The 24,559-nt window shown below is 36.4% G+C and overlaps 1 protein-coding gene across 5 annotated transcripts in view; it reads right to left on the bottom strand.

Moving 5' to 3' along the window:
- NAV3 (neuron navigator 3) overlaps window positions 1-24,559 on the bottom strand; it is a 257,821-nt gene that overhangs the window by 67,695 nt on the left and 165,567 nt on the right. The window lies entirely within an intron of this gene.

Here is a 24,559-nt window from a genome sequence, read left to right as displayed (position 1 = left end):
GAGGTTGATCTGTGTTACTCAGACCTTTCTCTACAGAATTGCTTCTCTATGTCATTACATTTTGACTTTTACCTCATTGCCACATACAGCATGATACTCCCAGTTTTGCTACATCACCTGTTAATCTTTTTTTGGATTATTCTCAGGCCAAAAGTTTGAAAAAAACTACCTCATCACTTGCAGCAGGATTCATCTCCTACAGTTTTAACTATATAAAAGTTAGGTATCTCATTTAACCTATTTAGATATCCTCTCTAACCAGTATAAAAAGCAGGCTCCTCTAGGAGGTAATTCACCCTGACTTCAAATGTCTCAGGTTTGTGAGATAAACTGTCCACTGAAGGTGCCCCTTTATGTCTTTTACTCTCCTAGAGAGAGTCAATAAAGCCTCTTGTAGACATATAACTTCTAGAAAGACAAAGCTAGGTGTTTATACATGCTGTTAAAGTCCAAAACACAATAGAATGCATAGTATCCTTGTTGTAGCCTACATCATGAGCTGCTTTTTAGAAAAAAAATAAAATCCAATCCCACAGTCAAATTAAAGCTCGGTACTATTACTACTAGTCATTCAGAGCAAACAAGGAAAATATCTTGAATCCTTATTTTACATTTGGGGTTTTAGGAGATAGCAGCAGTGACAGTGAACTGCATGGCACAAAATGCATGCTGATGCACCAGAAGGTTCAGTGCACTAGTCCTGTATCACAGCAACTGCAGCAAGCATTACCTTCCTTTAGCAAAAGGTAGAGAATTACATTAGTAAGCCAGCTCACTGACAAGATAAACATATTTCAGAGGGCAAGAGTTTATTATAGTGCTGCACTTTCCACCATTGAGTACAATGACTAGAAATAAATATGTCTTCTGCTACATTTACAGGTAATAAACACACAAGTGATTTAATAATGAAATTGTAATATCATACACTATAGGCTGTCCACATCCGTCCAAGAACCATCTCTGAAGCACTAGTCACTTATGCTTTCTGTATTTTCCAGTCTAATGTGATACATAATTTCATTGATGTTAAAAAGTCGTTATTCAAATGCTATGTACTACATGAGAATATACCTTTAGAATAGTGTAAAGACTGAGAACATTAAAGATGGATAAAAACATAATGATATTAAATATGATTACGTTTTAGAAAAGATAATATTCTCTCATAAAAAGATACATTTAAAAAAAATCATAAGGCAGATCCCAAATGAGATATATCAGGTACTTTCAGAAACAACATGACCTTTTAATGACATTCATGTCAACTAATATTTGACCATCAGTTTTCTGAGTCTACCTAAGATCCTAGGGAGCAGGATTAGCATTTCATCCTGTTTCTCCATATATGTTTGTTATTCTATTCCATTTTAATTTTTGGTACTTAATCTTGTGCTCCTGCTCCTCTGTAAGAAGATTCACATTTTCTAAAGTCTAAATAGTTCAGTTGATTCATGAAATAAAACTATATTCTTTACAGCTGAAGTTTTCAGGCAAAAATTACTATAATCATGTTTCCTTTCTATCACGGTTTCTCTGGTGTTTCACATTCATCACACCTCACTCATCAGTGGATTATTAGTGGGTTCTGGGAATACTCATGGCCATGTTGTAAGATATACAAAAGATTATTTTGACACCTCCACTTCTGACCTTTCAGAGTCATCACTATATTTGTCTGGATTTTTTTTTTCTCTTATGATAGATTCTCAAGAAGTTTTCTAAATTTGGGGGCTTTCATACACCAAAATTTTTGCTAATATTCAGTATGCCTGTAAAAAACAGGAATATCCAAACCCTCTTTCCTTCTGGCATATTTCTAAGGACTATTAGAGAAACTGATTCCAACTTGAACTAATGCTTTGTAGCAGCCTTTTGAAAAGACATGGCAAAAATTGAAAACTCCAGCAGAACAGACCATATCAGCCACCCTTTTGGCAACAAAAATTGTTGTTTGTACTTATTTTAGTGCATTGTCCAGAGTTGTTTTAACTTGCTTATGCAGCTAAATTTTTTATCCTTCAGTACTCACTGTTTCTACACTTACAGACCTCTTTCCCAAGTGTAGACAGCATCAGACAAGTAAATAGTTATTTTTTGGATAATGAAAATGTCTTATTTACAATTTGGAAAAAATTCTTGATGATTCATATTAATTTATTCTTTAAACTGGCAAATACATGACAAAAATATCTGATAAAATTAAATGTGCATCACTTTGAGATTGAAAACCCATTCTGGGGAGTCTGCAGCAAACTATAATTTTAGTTCTTGTTCCTCCTAACTCTCAACAAAACAATATTCATTGTCAAACTGTACCTAAGGGACTTAATATAGGCTTTTAATATACTGGCTAAGATTCATCTTTCATTTTTATTTTATCTTCCATTTACTTTTGACTTTTTCACACATCCTAGATAGTCTAGGGCAGGTTTGGTTAGTACTGCTGCCTATTAATGCCTAACACCACTTCACTTTTAAAAACCACGTTTTGGCTACTTACAGCTTTAGCAAAATCTGCTTTTCTTTTTGTTTGTTGTCAGCCTTGTGGTTGATTTCTTTAAAAGAAAATGTCAGCAAATGCTGTTCAGCTTTCTGGGAGAGTGAGGCCAAGAGAAAAGCGCCTTGTTTTGACAAGTTCTGGCAACCTTTTCATTCAGAAACTTCTGAATACTAAGAGGATCTAGAGAAGAACTTTGATATTCAGCAAGCCATAATCTGCACATTAAGGATATGCAGTTTGCTATTTCTAAGAGAAATAGTCTTAAATCTGGATAATTCATAATTCTCTTCAAAATCGCTGCTTGCATATGCCTGAGATTTTTTCTCAGCAGCTCAGCTCATTCTGCTCTGTCTGGGTTCAAATCAGTAAACAGGGAACAAACAGAGCCCAGTAGCCACTACTCTCACTGTGAATATAATAAAACACCACAGGTTTTGATAACACAAACACATAGTATTTTTTCTCTAGAAACACTTCATTAATTTAGTACTTGTAAGAGGTCTGCTTTAGGAATGAATCTGAATTTTGCATTAAAGCAAGATGCCTTCTGTCATTTTTCAAAGAAGTTGGAAGTTCTGTAACAAAAGGGACTATATGAAGCACGACTGAAGCCCCTAGTGTACCAAACTTCCTGCAACCTGCAAGATATTAGGTGACTGCTTTAACATTTTTTAATAAGTTGGACACCAATAAAGAGCTTCTAGTTTCCTTTAGAGCTTAGCATTTGACTTGTAAAGATATAATGCATGGAAATGTGTGCTTTGAATCTACAGTTAGCTGCAGTGATATCTTAAAATTTATGTTACCATCAGCTCAAATTGCACATCAAAAACCAGCAGCTCTTTTTCGGCCTTAATATTCCGGTACCTCAGCTTTACATCTCTAAAATGGACAAAATACATGCATAAATGAGTTTGAAAAAAAGATTCTGTGGATATTCAGACAATGCACTAGAAAGCATCTTAAATGCAAAAAATTTCAAATGGCAGATGATAAATAAAATGAGTGGCTATTATTATGATAAATAACAAGGAATACACAAAATGCCAAATTAACTGCATTAAAAGTGAGTACTCTCAATCTACACATTATAAAAAATAAGTAATCTAGAGACTGGGGATGTTGTTGAGCAGCCATGATTGTCCAAAGATGATTGTCCAAAAATATATATGCACAAGAAATCTGACTTAAGGTTACAAAGGCCACCCTTTTGTTACTTCTGAGTGCTTCTGCAACCTCATTAAGTTCTGTTCACACAGAATCTGAACAGGGAAGCTGTACAGCAATAGGAATGTCCCTCTACCTTGGGAGCTAGAACAAGTGTGCCCAACCATGTGATAGGTATCAAAGAGTGGCTTCTCTCCCATACCCTGGTTAGACTGATGATCACTGTGCTACAGCCTTCATCCAGAAACACACCTCATGCTCTCTGACTTTGCCCAGTAATAATACTTCTGCTGGAGAAGACTTCCACATTGTCCATAATCAGGAAGGTGGCTATGAATATTGTACACATCCTAGAGCTCCACAAATTGCTCCAAATGCTTCAAGCAAAGTTTCGACTCCTTGATCATGTCAAATGCTCCATAAAGTTGAGAAGTGCAGAACTTGCTATCTACACAATTGGTTAGTTTCCACTGTCACTCTTTGTCTCACTTTCATTAGTGTGTGCTTGTACTGAAAAGATCTCATAATAATCCTCTCATTGACCTCCCTACCACATAGTTGTTCTGGAAATAGCAAGGTGTCTGAAGTCAAAATACCCAGTACTTAACATCAGTATGTAGAGCTGAACAAAGATTATAAACACATTCCAACAAGTATTCCCTCAAACAGAAAGATAAGTTGCATTCAGCTGTGCCCATGAAACTTTTTTGTTTTCTTTCTGCAAGAATCTGGGTTTTTTTCTGAGTTCACATGCTGATGTCTATGAACCAAATAAGGAATATTTTTTACTAAATAAGACATTATTTCACATAGCAGGTGGGTAAGCAATAGAACTCTAGGGCAAAGTTGCAATTTGACTGTAGCCTACATAATAAGGACCTGCAGAAAATATGCAACACATTTTTCTAGATTTTTGCATGATGACTGAAAATACAAAATGCACTGCTTTAGGAAAGCAATGAATTCTGAAGGTACATTACAAGAGGAAGTGGTATTGACAATAGGTATTAGCTCCATGGATACCTAAAATATTCTCCTTTCAAAGTACTTGTCTCAGAATATTAAAGCGGTCTAATTGCAGACAAGACATGACAGAGCACCCAACCACAATCATTGCTCCTTCCCCCCTTTCTGTTTCTACTTCCAGCATTTTCCTATGAGCCCTTAAACTCGCCAGCTCACTGAAGTCCATCATACTGATAAGCTGAGCTGATTCTTAGGATTTGTTTCAACATTGGCATACTTCATTAATTTTTGAGCACACCTCCAGCCAAAGTGGCCTAAGTATGCAAACGAAAAAGCTTTTCACAAGCAGGTCATCAGACATATGAAGGCAGCAAGGTAGAATGGTTTTAGAGGACAAATGAGACACCTGAGATCATGAAAAAAGAACAACATTTAGGGCTAAACAGAAACTTGACTTCTGGATGTGTGTTTGAGGATCTACAAATCCATACTAAGAGCAGATCAGTGGTGAGCTGTGAGGTGTTACCCCTTTCTCTGGCTTCACTCAGCTGTTTGTTTTATGTCAATGAATCCAGAGACGATGCAGGTCTCCCTGTCTCTCTCTTAGACCTTTGGATGTCATCTAACAATTTTTCATAGAAACAGTAGAGGTATGAGAAACACTACCAATTTCTTTGATTAGTATAACCTCCTTCCATGGTTTCCAAAGAAGACGCAAGTATATTAGTCTACTGCAGTGGCTAGGACTGGGACACCCTCAGTTACATTGGATACTTATTTAAATTACCCTACAGTGCACTAAAAATACAAAATCCCTAAATTTAGCCACCTGTGAGGTGAATGGTTACCTGGAGTGTAACACAATTTGTGTCAGTGACGTGCAAGGCATTTACATTAAATAGGAGTGAGGAAATCAAATGCTGGCGTTTAATCACCTAGGTAGTTAACAAACAAAGGCAGGTACATCCAAAGCATAAGCAGGAAAGACTGGAGAGATAACAGCAAAGTAAAGGACTTAAACTATATGCCCACAGTAGAAAGCCTGAACTTAGTACACCTTTACTTACTATATTCATACAAGTTAAACCCTGCAAATGGAAGATGGAACTCCTGGACCATCAGTCAGTGCTTAAGCTAGTTCTACACACATAAAATCCATAAAACAGGGAACACACTGCAAAATCAGCCTCCACAACACACTCCATGGAGGTGGACATTGCTTCTCTACAGCACACCAGTGAAGTGAATATTAACATGCATCCCACGCTGCTCATGAACTCTCCTCTCCGACACCCATATTTCAGGTCATGTCTCAGGAGAGTAAGGCAGAATTCAGCCTAATATAAAGACTTTATAGTTACTCCTCTAATTGACTTTTGAGAACTGAAATGATCTCTTAGCTTATTAAGATGAAAAGATGAGAAAATAATTGGACGGTTTTACTTAAAGCAATTCCTCACTAACTGAGTTGCCAATATATCAACTGGCAAAGTTTCTCCTTCAAAGTTCAATTCCACATAAATTAATCCTTTTTAAATCTTCTACTGTGATCTCAGCTGCTCATTATTCATGAAACAGCCACACTGACCCTTCACAGGCAGATTCAAGATGGCACAGAGTTCATAAAATCAATACTTTGCTTCATTCCACAGACTGTGAGAGCCAAAGCCCAGGTCCTGAATCAAACCAGAAACTTGAAGGAGCTATAAATTTCATTATAGCTATTCTATGCTCATAGCTAAATGAAAACATAGCCAGTTCAACTCCTACTTCACCCCTTTTTCCTCAGCAAGTGTAATGCATTACCTGTCATACCCAAACAAGGCAACCTTTGAAGCATTAATCCTGAATTAATTTGAAGATAGAAAATCATGATAGATAGAAAATCATGCACATTTCAAAATGGATGCACTCAGCATATTCTAAGGAAAATTGTTTACAATTAAAAAGAATAGAAATGCATTCATGCATCTGCTTTCATGCAGTATCACTTTGGAAGGATTTTTTATTTCATGTTGGAAATTTTTTTATAAGATGATCCAATTAGAAAATTATATCCTACTACAGAAATTACTGCTAGCCCAAGAGCACAATTAGCGCAAAGTGCATTTTTGCAAGGTCAGTGAATTTCCATATTCTTCTAAGCTTTAAGAAATAATTTAGTTCTAGTGCCTGCAGGGATAAAAAAATGAATGGATGGAAGATTTACATTTCTTGAGATAATTACACATACCTTGTAAAACTGCACACCCATACCTCAGGATCTGAATAAGAACCCCTTCTGGTTTCCACTTATTTATGAATACAACACTTAATCTGACATGATAGGGGTAGCAGAAAGTCATTAACTAGCTCTAAATTCATAATAGAATGTATCAACAATCAGAAAAAATTTTGCAAAATGGAATTTAGGCAAGCGTTACTCGAATAAAACGATAAATATCCAACAAGGAAGATATTTTATTTCTGTAAAGTACAGGAGTTTTTTTACATGAGGCAGACACACAGCATCTACATTTAATTATCTTTTAAGCAGTCCATGGGCTAAAACAAGATGTAAGAAAGTAATTCCATCAAGAGCTGTTGACAATATCATAACAAGCCAAGGGAGAAAATCTTTTGGAGGACTTATCTTCCTGCTGCTGTTTGTTAAATTTTTTACACACTGGATCCAAGAGATCCTTAAATTTTTCAAATGCAGACTCAGACAAGTTAATTAAAATCAGTTGAATGGACCAAATACAAACTGACAATGCAGTTCTTCAGAAAATAAAAAGCAATATAAAGCCTTATATACCTATAACACCTTGTTACCTCATCATTTTAAGAAGTAAAAATTTCAATCTTCACTTTGTATATGGCCAAATCACATGTCCAAAAGTGAAAACAGAAATGAGATCCCACAAGCATAAAGAAATATCTCATGGTATCCACATTTGTATTTGAAGGAAATTAATATTGCAACCAGCACCATAAACACCCTGAGATAAGCAGAATTTGCCATTCACCTTTGCAAACCGCCAGTCAAGAGCTTCAGTTGTGAGGGAGGTATTGAAATATCAGATCTTTTTACTCGACCTCGTCTCCACAGTATATTAAGAAACCAAATAGATCCTCCTGATAAGTGTTCAGAGGAGAACTATTCTCAGTAATTATTTGCCTGATGTCAAAATCCTGATTTACTGGTAGCGTCCTCTGTTGTGTACTGTCTCTCATGCTTAAGAATATTTGTTGCCAGAACTACTGTCCCATTTTTGCTTATGTGCAGAAGCAGATATTTATTTTTCCTACTTGCAACTGATCAAACTCAATCTGAAAAATTATGTACTCAATGTACAATCTGAAAAATCATGTACTCAATCAGTGTACATGACTACATTAGCAGAATGATAAGTAAGACTCTTCATTCTGCTCATGATACTCATCCTATAAACCTCCATGAAATAGCAAGATTTAAATCCAGAAGTTTTACACAGCTTTGCTGTTGTGGTAAAGCAAGGTTTGGAGTTGGTTTTGTCTTTGAGCGATATTTGTTACCCAATACTGTCGTTTGCTTAAGATGAAAAGATGTGGTAGGCAAAGACTAAACCAAAATTATTATATTTAATTTGTAATTTCACTCCGCTTTTTTTTAATCATCTTTTACAATTGTAGGCTGAAAGTAACAACATAGGATGGGACACCTCCTATCCTTGTCTGCCAGTGCAGCACTCCATGATAACCTTACTACAACATGGCATAACATGGACCCAGGGCTGGCAGCCTTGCACTGCCTTCCAAGAATCCAGAAGAGGATGCCGGGTGTGGGACACCCCCCTGAACTCATGAGCGCTGTCAGAAACGCAGTGCCTCTGGAAGTGTATGATGAGTTTAATCTGGGAAGTGACTGGAAGCAATGGGCTTCCTCCTGCATACCCTTGTACAAAGTATTTTTTCCGTGTAGGTCTCATGATGAGGTGCTAGTTTGTTGAGTTTAGCAGTAAGTTGTGACTGTGGGAAAAGGTGCTAGTTCAATGCCAAAATGGTTTCTTAATAAAAATCCTCCCCTTGAAACTCTTTGAAAGCTTGATCCACACAAATATTTTCAGATAACAAGCTAAGCCTTTTACCTGAAGCCTAATAGGATTACTTTCTTGTAGTCAACAACAGGACAACAACCTGTCTGGTAAAGGACAAGTTAAGCAGAACACAAAGCTGTTTCTTCTCTTGTTTTGTTTGCCAGGATTGTCTCTCACACATCTTGCTTCTTTCCCAGATTTTGCTGAGTAAAGGCCCAGGTCGTTCCTGCTTTAGTAGAAAGTAGGAAGGGACTTTGTCCTGCCTGCACATGACCTGATTTTTAGCATCATTTAGTAAGGACTAAAGGCTTCAATACTCATCCTGTCTGTGCATCTGGCCTTCAGGGTCTTGCTCATCACCACTGCCTGTGTAAAACTGACGGCTGATTTAAATAAAACTTCTCAGAAAACTTAAAGCTCAAAAAATCATATTTCATAACTCTCAAGTTATATAACTCTCAGTCATATAAAGACAGGGGTAAAGCAGAAGGATCTCTGAGAGGAAATGTGCAATATGAATTAAATATATCAGACATTCAAGAATCTCTAAAATCAGATTGCTTAAAAAAAAAGGCAAAAAAAAGTTTAACGCAAATAGGCATATCTTTATTCTCTGTTTATGGAACATTTTTATTCAGGCTTGAGATTTGGAGATTTTATGATTTTTAATTCCTTCTAGCCTTTTCACCCACGAAGGTCAGGTTGCTGAGATTAGAAAACATGGATTTCAGAACCAAACTTATTTGCAGAGACTATGCAAGCACTTATTTGATATTTGATATTTTTTTATAATTCCTCAAATGTTCAACATTTTCTTGCTCTACATTACAGAGCTAACTTGGTGATTAGATTATTGACATTATAAATTCTGTTTGAAGGGTTTAATGTTATCTTTAATCCTAACCTGTGCCAGACTTTTGCAGCAAATCTAAATGCTCTTCATTTGCACCTTATGTTACATTGCTACTTTTCACATGGTCATTAACAGCAATCACTGATAGTAATGGTAATTTAATTGTGCTCAGAGATCCCAACTGTCATTGATGCCAGAAATTTTCAAACATATTTGTTATTCCATATGCCAGTGGTACCAATTTTTGTTGGTCTCAAAATCTCAAAAAAAGTCACTGTACCACGTGTTTATCATCTTGCCAATGATGGTAGGAGCTCACTTATGGAACTATTACTTGAGGTTTCAACCTAATTCTTACACAACTTTTAGAAGTCTGGAGAAAAGAGGTGTTGTAGGAGTAAGTTGTAGGCATGATAATTGCTCAGGTTTCTGGACTATGACAGGGCAAACTATGATGGAGCTATGAGGATATAAAGCTAGCTGGAAATTTTCAAATAAAATATATTTGACAATATATTAATTTTTTAAATAGAAAATGAAATATCTTGCAATATTAAAAAATAATGTTTTGCTCAAAAACTGGAATAACTTAGCAACTAAATTTTAAATTTCAGTCGACCTATACTTACATTGTCATATCAAAATCAGAAATAACTTTCTAGCACTGAGAAAAAAGGTGTAATAGTACACTATAAATGTTCTTTTTTGTATCTTAATTTTCAGATGTTTCTATTTAATTTATTTGACATTTCAAATCATTGTGGAAAACTCAATACTGAACAAAACTACCTTTTTCTAAATTGAAGCATCCTCAATGAAATATTATACCATATGCTAGTCATATGAAAAAACGTACATATAATAAAATAATAAAGGATAACATAAAATGGAAACAAAATTTTAAAAGATAATTTCTTTTTTCTTAAATACAATAAATTCAAATTTCTCTTGTGACAAACTAAAAAAAAAAATCACTCATAATTTATTGCAAATCCACAGCCAAAATATGAGAAATTCCTGTCAAAAAGAATGACATATTTTGATCAAATCTGTAAAGATATGAAATGAAAAACAATAACTAATTTTTATGCATCCTAAACTTTTTGGTATTCTTCCTAGTCCAGTGACAGATGTTTCCTGGAGGCATTGGTACCCTCTGTTTTGTAAACAGCTTTCTTCAAAAAAAGAAAAACATAAAGCCTCTAGAAAGTTGTAGTCTGTCTGCTGGGTAACAGAATCGTTCCCTTGGCTGTTTTTAGCTCAAATTTCAGAGAAACAGTACATTAAAAGCACCCCTATCAGCTGAAAATGTGGCAGCACTAATGTATCTCACTATGAGTTCTCTCTTTCCATTGGATGAAAGTACTGAAATTGCCAGATTGACTGAAAGAGAAAAATGGTGCTCATGGATCCAAGAAACTCTTGACACAGCTTGTCAGTGTGGTGTGGATGGCAGCTTTTAAAAAGGGGACCCATTTCAGCCTGTAAGAATCTTCAGGAGGAGAAAAACAATGCCTGGTCTCCCTGTAGGAAAATAAATAACTGCCTGAGTGGATTTACTTCCCTAACATATCAGAATCTATCAAGAGTTTCAGGAATTTAGTTCTGGCCATTTGTCATGGATTCTGGGTGACTGGGAAGCACACTGAGGTCAACACCGAAAATTTTGTGCTAGGATCAAAGAAGAAGTGGTGAATGCCAGTGACAAAAGCCCTCTGGTTGGTCCTCCCCAGCCCCCCATGCAAATGTGCTTGAGGAATGGCAGCAGCAGACACAGAAAGTAGGGGAGAAGGAGACTTTGGCACTTGAAGTGCCTTGTCCATCTGCTAAGGCATAGGGGCCAGTCCCACTGCATTCTGATGGAGACACAGTTACCTGCCGGGCACCAGGGTCAGAATCTTCCCAGGCAGTTCACTTTGCTGCGTAGAATACCTCATCTTAGAGCCAATTTAAACATCTCTCCAAAATGATGATCATATTGGGCTTGCAAGCAAGACACATTTTAAGTGCAACTTATCCTTGAAACTGTGTGAATTTTTAATTAACCTTAGTAATATTAAAAGTAAGCTTGATATTTATTAATATTTATTTTTACCACCCAGAAAACCCCAACCCCAGATGAGCTATAGAAGTGGGGAAGTGAATCTAAAATTATCAAGAAAAACAAAGAAAGAATGCATCTACACTCTTTCAATTCACTTTTTCTACATGAAAAAAAAAAAAAAAACCCAAACCAAAAAACACCATAATGGAAAGGCATTAAGCCTGTAGTTCAGCTGGAAAGAGAAAAGAAGGGGCTAGAATCCTCTTTACCACCTGCTAAAAGAACTGAGAACTAAAATTCTCATCTGCAATGTTACAGAAAGCATTAGGTTGCAAGAAGGGCAATAAAATACTGGACAGCAAAAGATTGTGGAAATAGGATGGATTGCAGTGGAGAGGGATACCAAGTACAAATCCTGCATGAAAAAAAGGGCGGATGTCACCTGCAAAGGTCAGAGCTCTAGACATTATGCAGGGAGTAGAGAGTTTAGATAACTGAATTGCTGAACCCTAGACACATACAGCCAGACAAAGGGCACTACAGACAGCAGCACAGGGCCTGCAGCAAAAATCCTCATCTGCAATTCCAGCAGACAAAGTATGCCTTTACATTATTCAAGTATTTTGTGTACTTACTTTTTACCTGAAATTGCCCTGTTCTCTCTCACTTAACCTAAAATTCAGATAATCTTTGCTCTCTGACAGACCACAAAAATTATCAGAAGCAGAAGAAATTAAAGGGCAGAGGGTCTTGCAATAGTGAGAACAGGATATGGTAGGCTGGAAATTTGAGTGTAAATTTACCTCTGAAAGTTCCCAGCACATACAATATGGAGTACTACTGATCCTAGCTCTTCTACAAATAATTAATGCTTATAATAGGTACAGCTCTCTTCCTTATAAAAAGTCTTCATTTCCATATCTAATGCACCCAAAATTTCAATTTTCAGGACAGGTACAGGATTACTGGCATAAATACAAATCACAAAATGTCCTAAAATGGTTTTGAAGAACTAAAATTGGAGTAAAGGAATAGTACCTTATATTGAGCAACAACCAAGATTATTGTGCCAAAACATAACAGATAAGACCAACTATGAGAGAAGCAACCTTTCATGTAGGTATAAAGTTGCAAAGAAATTAATGAAGACTACCATTTTCCTTTGGAGCAGCATGGAAGAAACTTCTGCAAAAAACATTATTCCCCTTTCTTGACTATACTGTTTCAGTCATTGCAAAAGCAAAGGAGCAGCAGTGTCTTAGAGGGAATTCTTCATTTGCCTTGCTACCTTTTGAGGCTTTTTCCAAAGGAGGAGAACACCAGAGAGAACAGTCAGAGGACCTCTGACCTTGCTTCACTTTTTGCTAACTCACTGTGATAATAAGGATGCTTGCTCTCTTACCCTTCATTCAAATCTCTGATTTTCACTTGACACCTCTAACACTGCCTTGCATCTAACAGAAATTCATGTAAACTTCATGTTGTATTCAAATAACACCATTCTAATGTTCTGATCTTGAGATACTTAAATAAAGATTATTGTTATAAATGTGATAGTTACATGAGTTGAAGATTCACTATTAATAACTACATTAAAAATGTTTATTATAAAGACTATATACACACTGTTTGAAAGAAAAGTGACCATAGGGTACTCTGTGTTCAGCAGTGAAGAACTGCATGTGGTCTTCCCCTCCCTTGGTATTACTTCTCTTTCCCTGCTGAGGTACCTGATACATGTACTGGATTAAGTACACACTAGTTTTTTGCTCGTATTAATTCTCCAGAAATTAAGGCATTGAGCCAAAATGTCACTGTAATTAATGCTGGTGAAGAGTAAAAACAGGAGTCCCAAACCAAAGCTCAAGTTGGAAGCCAGCTACAGTCATCTGCAAACCAACTTGTCCATGATTTGGCCAGCTCTTGGAGGGTGCTCCCACATACAGAAAAGAGAATCTGTTTGTTACAGATAATTACAGAAAACATCACAGGATTCCTTCTTATGACAAACAGGAAGACTCCAATGGATTTTCATTCACTTATTCAAGCTTTTTCTTCGAAAAATTGTAACTTTGACTTCTCCCTCCTCTTATTAAATATGTCTATGAGTCAGGAATGGTCTGCCTGTAACACAGCAAAGTCCAGGAGTCTCCCAAGAATGACACGGTACTCAACTTCCACTTTTTTTGCTGTAACATTGCTATTAAAAGTATTTAGCAGAGTTGAACATGACAAGCTGCTGGTTCAGGCCTCTGGTGGTACTCAAATCTGTCAAATGTGATGGTTTACACTTGGGCATGCTGGAGTGTGCAACCCTGGAAAATAAACAAGCCATTGAGGGCTCTCTTGTAGATTGTGCAGCATGTGAGTCCATCTCATTATATTTTTCTTCCTTTCCAGTATCAAAATTGTCTGTCAGTAGAAGTCAAGATACTTATTTGTTAAAAAAAAAAAAACAAACAACTGACATCTACCAATATTTGATTCTCTGTTTATTATTCTTCTGTCTTATCAAGTAGTTCAGTTTAGGTTTTTCTAACAATTTTTTGGCTTTTTGTTTGCTTGCTTTTTTTATGGTGCATAAACTTCTATCAGAGTTTGTCTGTTTGATTATTTTATTTATAGTTTTATTACTGAAAGTAATTTCTATTAAAATCCCTTACTTGGGACACTCACAAAAGCAGAAGTCTCCTGGGGAAAAAATGAAACAAACTGAGCTATAAACCAGCTCGACAAATTTTAAATTGAAAAGTGACATTGAAAATAATGAAATATATTTCATAAAGCAGCACATAGTTAAATACCTGATCCTAGCTAGCCTTTTAAAGGGAATTAGAAATTCATAAAGATAATGCAAAGATACATTTTTTTTTTATATTAGAGTTTAAAAAAAGCAACCCTTTACTTCTAAGTGATCCCTAAACATCCTTTCCCTAGGATTAGCATTTTCCTAGGACTTTCCCTTATAGAAATGACATTTCTTTTGTTATTAAACCATAACTTAGAGGATTTTCAGCACTTACTTCTGAGCGACTCAAAATACAAATTTCTTGATATTATGTAACATCAATTTTTCTTTATGACATGTAGGATTTGGGTAGAGATCAAAATTCTCACCTGTAGACATCTAAACTGTGACACTTAAGCTGTTAAGGACACCATCAAATGGCCTGATTTTCCCAGCTGTTGCACACCCTTCAATCTGTTGAGAGACAGTCTGCCTAAAATTATAGCAATTAATGGATCTGAGCAGGGAAAGCAGGAAGGTCTATTGCTTCTTTGTTTCCATCTGTTACTCCCAGGAATGAGACAGATTAATTTCCCATGTTAAATTATCTCACTTAATTTCTTGGTCTTTTTTTATTTTTAAATTTTGAAGGGGGAGGAGTTGGTTTACTCCTGAGTACTAAACCTTCATCTATTATACACTGCTGCTTTTTATTTCTCCGAAATCAATGAACTTTACAAATACTGAGGAAAATTTAATGAGAAACTGCTAGAATGCCCTGTTAAATGCTGCTTGAAAAGATTCTTCCATTTTAAAGTTAATAATTTCTAAGTCAGGTTCTGAACACACTTGACAACTTGACAGCTTTTCTCAAAGAAAGGTTGTGCTTGATGATTATTTTAGGGGAGCAAGATCTGATGAATATTCATGTTCCAAACCTAAATTCACTACCTCACAGATCTTCAAACTAGCCATTTGGTTTCCTCTGCATTTTGTAACATGTCCTAAGTGCCTCTTGCAGAGAGACTAGGTGACAAACAAGTAGAAACACTAAATTACCTTTTCAAGATTACATCTTTCTGCAATTTAATTAAAATCAGTGGAAATTTGTGACATGTCTTTTAACAGGTTACCCTCCACACTGAAGTCTAGCTTTTGGTACTGGGAAGGAACATCTATTGTGACCTGCAATTGCCCTCCTAACAATAAGAAAATTACTTTTACATTTCAGTGTATGGCATTATAACTGGAGTATACGGAGCCAGTAAAAACCCCAAAATCTGAACCCTCTGAATGACGGAAAAGAGAACATAGCATGGAGTTCGTGTAAGAAAAAATGTATCCCAGATGGAGAAACCTAGTACAGTATTGAAAAAAATTAGTCATCTTAAGTGAGACCAGACCATCAGCTTATCAAATTCAGACAGTACCCTTCATCCCACTATGGATGAGGCTTGGTAAACCAGCTACCAGTAAATGCAAATCAAAAGCTGGCAATTACTTCTTATTTCTTATAATTCAGGTGTCATTTTGCAAAATTCCACATTCTCTTGCACTGCTGATTTCTTACTGTGTATGTAGACTTCAACGTACAGTCCAGTAAGTTCACAGCATGCAGCACTGTGACAGACTAGTCTTCGAAATGGTGTGACACTTCAGGGTGAGCTGCTGAGCCATCGTTTTTCTAGCAAGTCATATTTCAAAGCCAATATTACCTTGTGCAACTGAGAAATTGCCTCCTAAGGCCACTGTATGCTACACTGTTCCATGAATCTGTAGAGAACCTACACCCCAATGACTAATCATGCGAAGTAATGAGATCTTCAGTTACTCCCATTTAAATGGGACATAAAAGTTATTAGGATTGAACATGACTTCTCAGTGAGATATAGATAAGAGCAGAATCAGTATGCAACTTTAAAAATAAATTAAAAACCTAAAGGAGCTTTCCATAGCTTAAAAACCTCTGTCAGTAGAAAAGGATCTTTTATTTTCCCTTGCTCATCCAGCAGTTCTATGCTTGCTCAAGATGTTCTATTTGTAAACATCACAAACAAATAATATTGGGAGCAGGGAGAAGAAAGGAGAAGAGCTGACAGTCCCACTGACGTGACAGCTGCCTGGCAGGAGTGATTAGAAGCCAGGGCCGGTGTTGGTAGGCAAAGATAAACAGGAGACAATAACCAAATCCTACTTATACCTGCCAATGCCTCATTTACTCAAGCCCAAAGGTCTTTTTGTAGGCTAGTTGTGACCTCACCTCCCCCAGTGACAACCCTCCCTTGTGTACTGCAGCAGTGACCTTTTCCTACGGGGCTCAGCAGCACTAATCCACCCTGTCAGCCATCCCAGGAACCACTTCTATCTTTAACCTTCATACAAAACGTTAAGCATTGTGGTAAGCAGAATTAGCAGCTGCTGCCTGAATCAAATCATTAAGGCCAAATGAGTTCATCGACATTGTTGTCACTACAATGAATAACCTAATCTCAACTGCTGTAAAAAATATTGATTAAAAGAAAAGATTTTAAAGAAGTGGCTGCAGTTATTTCCAAGAAAGTGCCTGCAGAGAAATGGAACCTGAAAACAGCATTCTGAAAAAATGTCTATTTTCTTCTAATTTGAATAATTTAGCCTAACTTCATTGTCACTTTTTTCCCAATCAGTTTACTGGGAATTGCTTTAATTTAATTTGTTATTCATATATTTGATGGATGAAAAGAATTTTGAAATGGCTAAATCTGATTTCAGTTTACCATTTTGTCTAGCAAAATGCTTATTACGACCTGCTCTGGGGGTTAGCATTCAATAGGTAGACCATCTACAGTGTGCACACACTTCTATAATACCACAAAGTGAGTCAGGAGATTCCTCTCCCTGATTAGACAGGGAGCTCTTTCTGAGTCCTCACATAGAAGGTCAGGGAGGCCTCTGTTATTTTATAGCAGAAATCAATATCAGTGAGAGGGGGTATTGAAAGCTTTATGAAATAGCTTTTTTCCAAAAATCCATAGCAAATGCAAGGGAGTAGCACTATAGAAAAGCAGGAATATGCCTGGCATGTTCTGTTTCATCACATCTTGGCTGTTCGCAAATATAGCATGGTCTTCTTCACATGTGAGGATTATATAAACAATATATGCTTGAATATATTGCATGAAGCATCAGGATTACTAAACAATGAATTCTTGATTCCCTGTGTGTTGTATTCCTATGGTGTGGTTCTCCATTTAACTTTTCAAATTAACTGATACTGTCTCTCTGCCTTCAAGAATTCACTGAGCATCATTTTAAAGTGTTTCCCTGCTTTTCCTTTCAAAATGCCAGGATGTATTTGACCAGATACATCAGATTATACAGTTATCATGGAACATTTCTCTCTGCTGTTGTTACTAAGTGCTAATCATATCTTCATAACCAACTGCTCCCTTACAGAAAATCAGTGGAATACTTTATCAAAATGCACACAAACATTACTGTCTGATAAAAACCTCTTTTCTAATTCACTATTAGTAAGATTACGAAATCTATTACTTTTCTTAGTCCATTGTGATCTTTATATTATTGTTTTTATTGATCTCAGACTATAGTCTTGTTTCCTTTGACTCCTGACTCTAATACTATTTTGCTTTGCCCCAGTGCATGCCCCAGAAAGTTTATAATTTCCATAGCACTTAGGACACAACAGGATGCAAAACCAGCCAGGGTAAGCATAAAAGTGTCAGTAGTGATCAGATGCAAAACTGAGTAAAACTGAGCAAAGAAGATGATGAAAAAGCCAGACAGAAGCTGTTAGCCTAATAAATAACATGAGAAGTAAAGAGCAGATTTATCACAGTTAATAGGAAGAATACATTCTCCCAATGCAGAAATAAAGCATGGGTAATGTATGGATGCTTTTGAGGAAAAAAATGGGTATTAGGCTTTTGGAAACTTAACTCTGGAGAATTAAAAGGCTGGATAGCCAGTCTACAAAACCAGCAAACTTAGTACTTCAATTTTGAAGATAAAATAGCCCTTTTTCTTCTGTTTCCCTAATTTCAAAAAAGGAAAATACTCAGCACTGGGATGTTTGGCGTATCAGTGAATGTTTGCAAATGCAGACAAAAATACAAAATATTAAACACTGGATACTTCCTAAGACTGGTGATGACAGTGTGCTAACAGAATATTTCCTCGGTAACAAAAGGAAAATATCAGTATATGTTTATTGAGCATTTCTACTTCTGACATATACAGTAAGAGATAATGTAAATTAGGTCTAATATACAGCATCATGCTGTCAAGTGAAAATCAGTAAATAATTAGCAGGTCTGAATGACACTGTCAGGGCATATTTTTAATTATCTAGTTCCTAAGACTGTAAGAAGCAAAATAGCTTCTGGAACCTAATGTATCTTTGCAAAATTCTTTGATGAATAATTTTACTCTATCCATAAATACTAGTAGAATATTTTCACTGCCTTTTTCTCTCCTTGGCTCAAAGAGTCATTATTTATCTGTTACCTTCCTGAGACAAGTCTTATGCTTTAACCTTCGAAAGCTAAAAACTTATCATGCTGTGTCATTGCCAACCACTTAAGGTCACACCCTCTTAGCTTTAAACTCCCACCAGTTTGCTAGGTCAGTATTCAAAGTCAACCAGCTTTAGGCAAAGAGCCTACACAGATGGTGACAGCATGAAGAGGCAGCACAGCTTGTGAGCACCACTTCTTCCTCCACTATGAACATGCTCACACACTCTACACGTACAGAGACAGACACTGACTTATGCGCGTGTACACGAGTATGTGCTCACTCCACATGGATAAACAGCTGCAGGAAGGACACATGTAGGCATAGAACAGTGAGCTTCCCCGTGAACTGGTTTGGAAAGATACGTTTTGCCTACCCTGGCATTTCACAACAGTCCCATGGCAATATGCTGATATAGGTATAAAGTGCCAATTGGTGACTTACTGTGATAGGCTTTCTGCAAAACAGAAAAGCAACATTTTGAGTTTCTTCAAATCTTCTGTGGTTTAGGGGTGGACATGATAAAGAAAAAAGCCACATTTTTGTCTACTGCAAAGTTGCCTACTACAAAAAGCATATCCATTTCTTCAATCAGTCTAGTGCAAAAGAAACAGTCCATGTAGATTTACTGTACTATGAGCATTTAAAAACAGTAAGTGACTGTTATTAACCCAGGAACTTCAGACCTTTGCCCTGATTGCCTGTTCAATTAGAGCTTACTATTCAGTTTCGGTTTTTGGTGTTTTTTGGTTGGTTGGTTTTTTTCAAGGTAAAGCAATTAAATCCAGGCAGCTTGAAACAGAGCATACTTACTTAATAATGATTTGATGATTCCATCAATTCTGTTTCACATTTGCTAAAAGTATGGGCTGAAACATGGCTGTAACTTTATAATTTGTATTAGGTAAAACAAGGAAGATTAGGTAGAGGCAAAGAGAACCTATGTTGTAGTAATTTTTCTGCCTTGTCCTCTGATTCTTTTATTAGAAGATCCTCTAATTATTAAAGCCCCAAAACACCTGCACATAATACAAAGAGTCCAGCTGAAACCCAGAGCATGTTCACCCTTTTCCAAAAATACCACAAAACATATGTTATTTTGTCTGAGAAAGCAAAGCAGACTCTGTATTCAAATTATACAAGTTGCAATATCCATTCAAAATGGCTGATTGCTGCCAGGAAGGTCCACGATTTAGTTGGAACCTACCAGTGTTTGATATTAAAAATTAAATAACTTTTAGGCTTACAACTTGAATGACAAAGTCTATGGCACAACAAACTTTTGCTGAGAAGGTAATGAGATGCCTGGCAAGGTGCCTTTATAGCATTTAATGTCCCAGGATCACAGTCAGGGAGATAAGACAAGCTGCTTTAATAAATCACTGCCAAATGGCAGCCAATCGTCCTGGATTTCAACCCGGCATCCTGAAGCTCTCTCTTCTCCCATAAATATCATCTTGAGTTAAAGCCAGAAAAGACAAAAAAAGCAGGGCTACTGCTTGGCTGTGAACACACAGAAGAATAACAACCCCAAGCCCAAACCAAAACAAATTTTAAAAATCCTCTATCAGCTAGAAAGCTTCAGAAAGACATAGCAGCGATACAGTACATCTCTTCTAACCCATTCATTAATCCAGTTAGACTCCCAAGGTTCAGAGGTGAGTCACTAACACAAAGTGGAAAATGGCCACAAATGGCTTCACTATATAGGGGGAGGAAAAACCGAAACCAAAACCTCCTTATTACAAAGAAATAGTTTTCCCACTTCCTACATTAATAGATGTAACTAATATTTGAGTTGGAGAGCAGACTAGCAAGTGAGAGATGAAATAAAAATATAGCTTCAGACAGCAGGAACATTTGAAGTCTGTTGTAATTGAGAACTTGAGAAACTTTGTCCTCCTCTCACACTCCAGATTTCTTGACTGTTGTGTGTTACCACCCACTTTGCAAAGCTGAAATAATGTCTTTGAATGTTCCACATCAGCAGCAGTATGTCAAAGGCTTCTTTCCAAATTGAATACTGACAGCAGCCTTTTGCTGTTTTTTTCTCATTCCTGACTACTGTTCCTCTCTCCCAAAGTCCAGTTAGTACTCATTACACAATTGCACCAGAATGAACTCGGGTTTGCTGAGATAGTAGAAGACGTTGAAAGATAAGCTGGAAAAAGACTGAGCTATTGAAAATTGGTACATTGGACAAACATATGAGACCACAAGACCAGACCTGAAAAGGAATGGCAATCATATTCATAAATATAAATGGACAGCAAAAGTAGGTTCTCATATTTACTGAAGTGACAGAGAGGGATGGACAAAATAGTTAAATTTCAAAATGGAACCAGCACTGTGGTACAATTTCACCATCAAAAATGCTGTGGTGATAAATTTAAAAGAGGGGATTACTGTGGGAAAGGCTAATTCTCAGCTAATTGCTGAGAAACTAATATAATCAAATATCTATTAACAAGAATCAGAGTTTATTTTGAATTATAGTCTATCCTAGAAACGTGCAACTACAGGAAAGAACTTAGCATATTTTTCTTTGGTCAAAAAAACCCAAACAAACCAAAGCAGCAGATGTTAAATACAAGAATGAAACCAGTTAGAAATGTGTGTGTGGGGGGGGAACATCCCAAAGAACACAACTACTAGAATAAAGGAAAACTGACCAAACTTAAAAGAAGCCCCAGGAGGTGTAATGGAATTCAAAACAGCTTCAAAAGAAAACTGCAAGGAGAAAGAAATGACCAATGTGAGTTAGAAGTTCAAAGATCAAAAAAGTCCCTTCTTGTAAAAGAAAAATGGAGAGGAAACCAATTAATAATATGGCTTTAGCCATGTCTTGCAGGCAAGAGATAACGCCTGAGAAGCAGCATCATGAGGTAATGCTATCCAAACAGGAATACAGAAGGCTTTTATAAAAATATCAGAGGAAAAAGCTAGCACTAGGTTGAGAAACCCATTAGGGAAAGGGGTCTGAATTTAAATTATCAGTGACTGAGAAATACTGAGGTAGCACCTTATTTTAAAAAATCCATCTTCAATGAGAAAAAAAACCCCTCTGGCAAAAGTTTGGATTTAAGAAATCCTTGCTTTGACAGTGTAATTTCAAAAAAACTCAAAAAAAAAAAATAAAAAACCCCATACATTTTTAAGATTTCTCTTAAAATTTAAAGAAAAAATAGCAAATAGAATAACTTCATAGAGAAACACCAACATAATACTAGCTTTCAGGAAAGGTATGAATGATTCTATAAGTTCCTATCCAACAAATTACTTTCGTGTCTGCCAAAAATAAGTAATTTAACAACACAAAAATGAAAATATACTGGAAAACTAAAAAAGCCTTGCCCTTGTTTAACTAATGGAAAATTAAAGAAGCATTAAAGTGAAATGCTGTATAAATTTAAAGACTACAACTTGCAACACACCACATATTCAATTATTGTTTTTTATTAAAAACAGTTGCTGCAATACATTTTTATAGAGCCTCTAACATTAGCTTAATGAGATTTACTTTGATTAGAATATGAAGCTGGCGATTCTTAGGGCTTGCACAAGTGCTGATGGTGACTGACACATAGAATTTATACAAACCTGGCAGCAGTGCAAAGAAAACTCTAAGTACTTTTTTGCCACTGTGGCATATTACTCTAAAGTACTAGGGTGATAAATGTCTTTCCAGCTTGACACAGCACTGATTATCTAGACTTAATACAGTTTTCCTCAGTTATACTATTTGTCTGGCTAAAGTTTACCCTTCAGCTACTGCAGATTAAATTCCCTGGTCACCCGAATTGCACCCAGACCTATTGATGCCTCCAGGCTATGTGTAGATTTCCACAATCCGGGACAAATGGCAAATAGAACCGGCAAGAGCTGCAGCATGAAGCTCAGGAGCCACCACCACCCTTCTGAGCTCTTATGTCCCTCTGAGCTGCCAGCAGCATTACAGGGCTCTCTCTGCACCTGGCCAATATCCTCTGCAACAAAGGGCCACCCATGTTTCTCTAAAAGAAGTCAAAGCATCCATGCTGAAGCCAGACACAAAATAAACACTTGCCTTTTTTTTTTTTTTCCAGCCCAAACCTATAAATACATTGCAGAAAAAGACAGGGAAGAGTAAGATTCATACCTAACTGGTTTCCTTAAAGAGATAAGGCTTTCTATGACATGTATATTATGTAATTTCTCTTGAGGAAATTCTCCAGGGTCAAATGAAAAGAAAAAGTAATTTGCCTAATCTATAGCTTAAGCATCCGTCTTGAATCTAACTATTAGAAAGACCTGATAACACGTTTGGCATAATTTCTATGGCACACTTTAGGCAAGCAAATATTTGGAGGCAACATTCAAGGTAAAATAGAAGACAATTATTGTGGAAGATTCAGTTTAAAGATCATTCAAGTGTATTTGTGTTTGTCTAAAAGATAAATACCAAACGTGTAAATGTTAGTGTAACACGAAACACATCCCTCTTAAAACCTAGTTTTATTTACAGCTATGTGACTTCCTAGTGCAATCAACCTGAATTATTAGACTAATTACAGTTCTCATTTCTTTCAATCAAATATTCTTATTTATTTTCCCTAAATTTTTCCTATTTGTTCCTTAACCAGGCTCAGGTTTTCAATACAAAAGCCATAAAACCAGGTGCGAGATACGTAAGTTTTATATACATATATATATATGTATATGGCCTACAGCAAGCTATAGCTGTGAACAGAGAAATGCGCTGCTAGTCTGCTATCTTGAAAGAGAAGTCCAAAAACCTTATTCCTTAAACAATTCAACAGTTAGTGAAATGAGGTCGGTATGTGTGGTTTCACTGCTACTTTTACGGAGAAAGGAAAACAGCTAATGTTTTCAGAGTGAGGCATACTAAAGAAGATGCTTGCAGCTTTTAAGACAGGAAATATCACATTGCTCAGTTCTCCCTTGTAGCAGAGTCATGGATAGTCAAAGAAATGGAGCTCTTGTCAAGGTTATTTCAGTAAGCATTGTCAACCCTACAGGTTGAGGACAAAATTGCATGTGGTGTGCTGACCAGAAACCTTCAGTATTTATTGCCTCTGTGCTGACTTGCACCAAATAGCTGCAGTACCTCTAAGAATCTGACAAACACCATCAAGCAGCAATCCAAAATTAGATACACTATCTATAATTTTTCTGTGATGTAGGCTGTTCTTACTGCCCACACTGGAAATCAGGAAGAAATTGATTAAGATGCTCGGGACTCACCACTTCCTCAGCAGTTCAGTGGCTGCTGGAATGACAGCACAATACACACAAGCCTGGGCACCTTACAGTTTCCCACATTTCCAATCCGATAGATACATTCCAAAAGGAAATATGCACCAATTTTAGGAAAATAGCGGTTTAGGGGAATGCTGTTGAAATCTCATTAGGACATTGTTTCACAATTTATCTAGAAGGCTCTGAATTATCTTTTTCAACATACATTATTTTTAATACACATGATTTTCCATTCAGTTTATCCACTTTATATTAATCCATTTCTCAAAAGTATTGCTGGTATCATTAATTTAAGTGATTAGAAAGAAAGAAAGATGTACAAAACAGGGGATCATAAATTTCTTTCTGTACTGAACAAAGAGAAAACACTTGTAAAATAGAGCAAATTCAGTTATTTATTATGCATCAGAAGATTTTTGTCATATGTGGCACACCAACTCTTTTCATGGAGGGGAATAATTTTAAC

Source organism: Chiroxiphia lanceolata, chromosome 5 (assembly GCF_009829145.1).
Source record: "Chiroxiphia lanceolata isolate bChiLan1 chromosome 5, bChiLan1.pri, whole genome shotgun sequence".
Lineage (NCBI taxonomy): Eukaryota > Metazoa > Chordata > Aves > Passeriformes > Pipridae > Chiroxiphia > Chiroxiphia lanceolata.
This window is presented reverse-complemented; position numbering and strand designations above follow the sequence as displayed.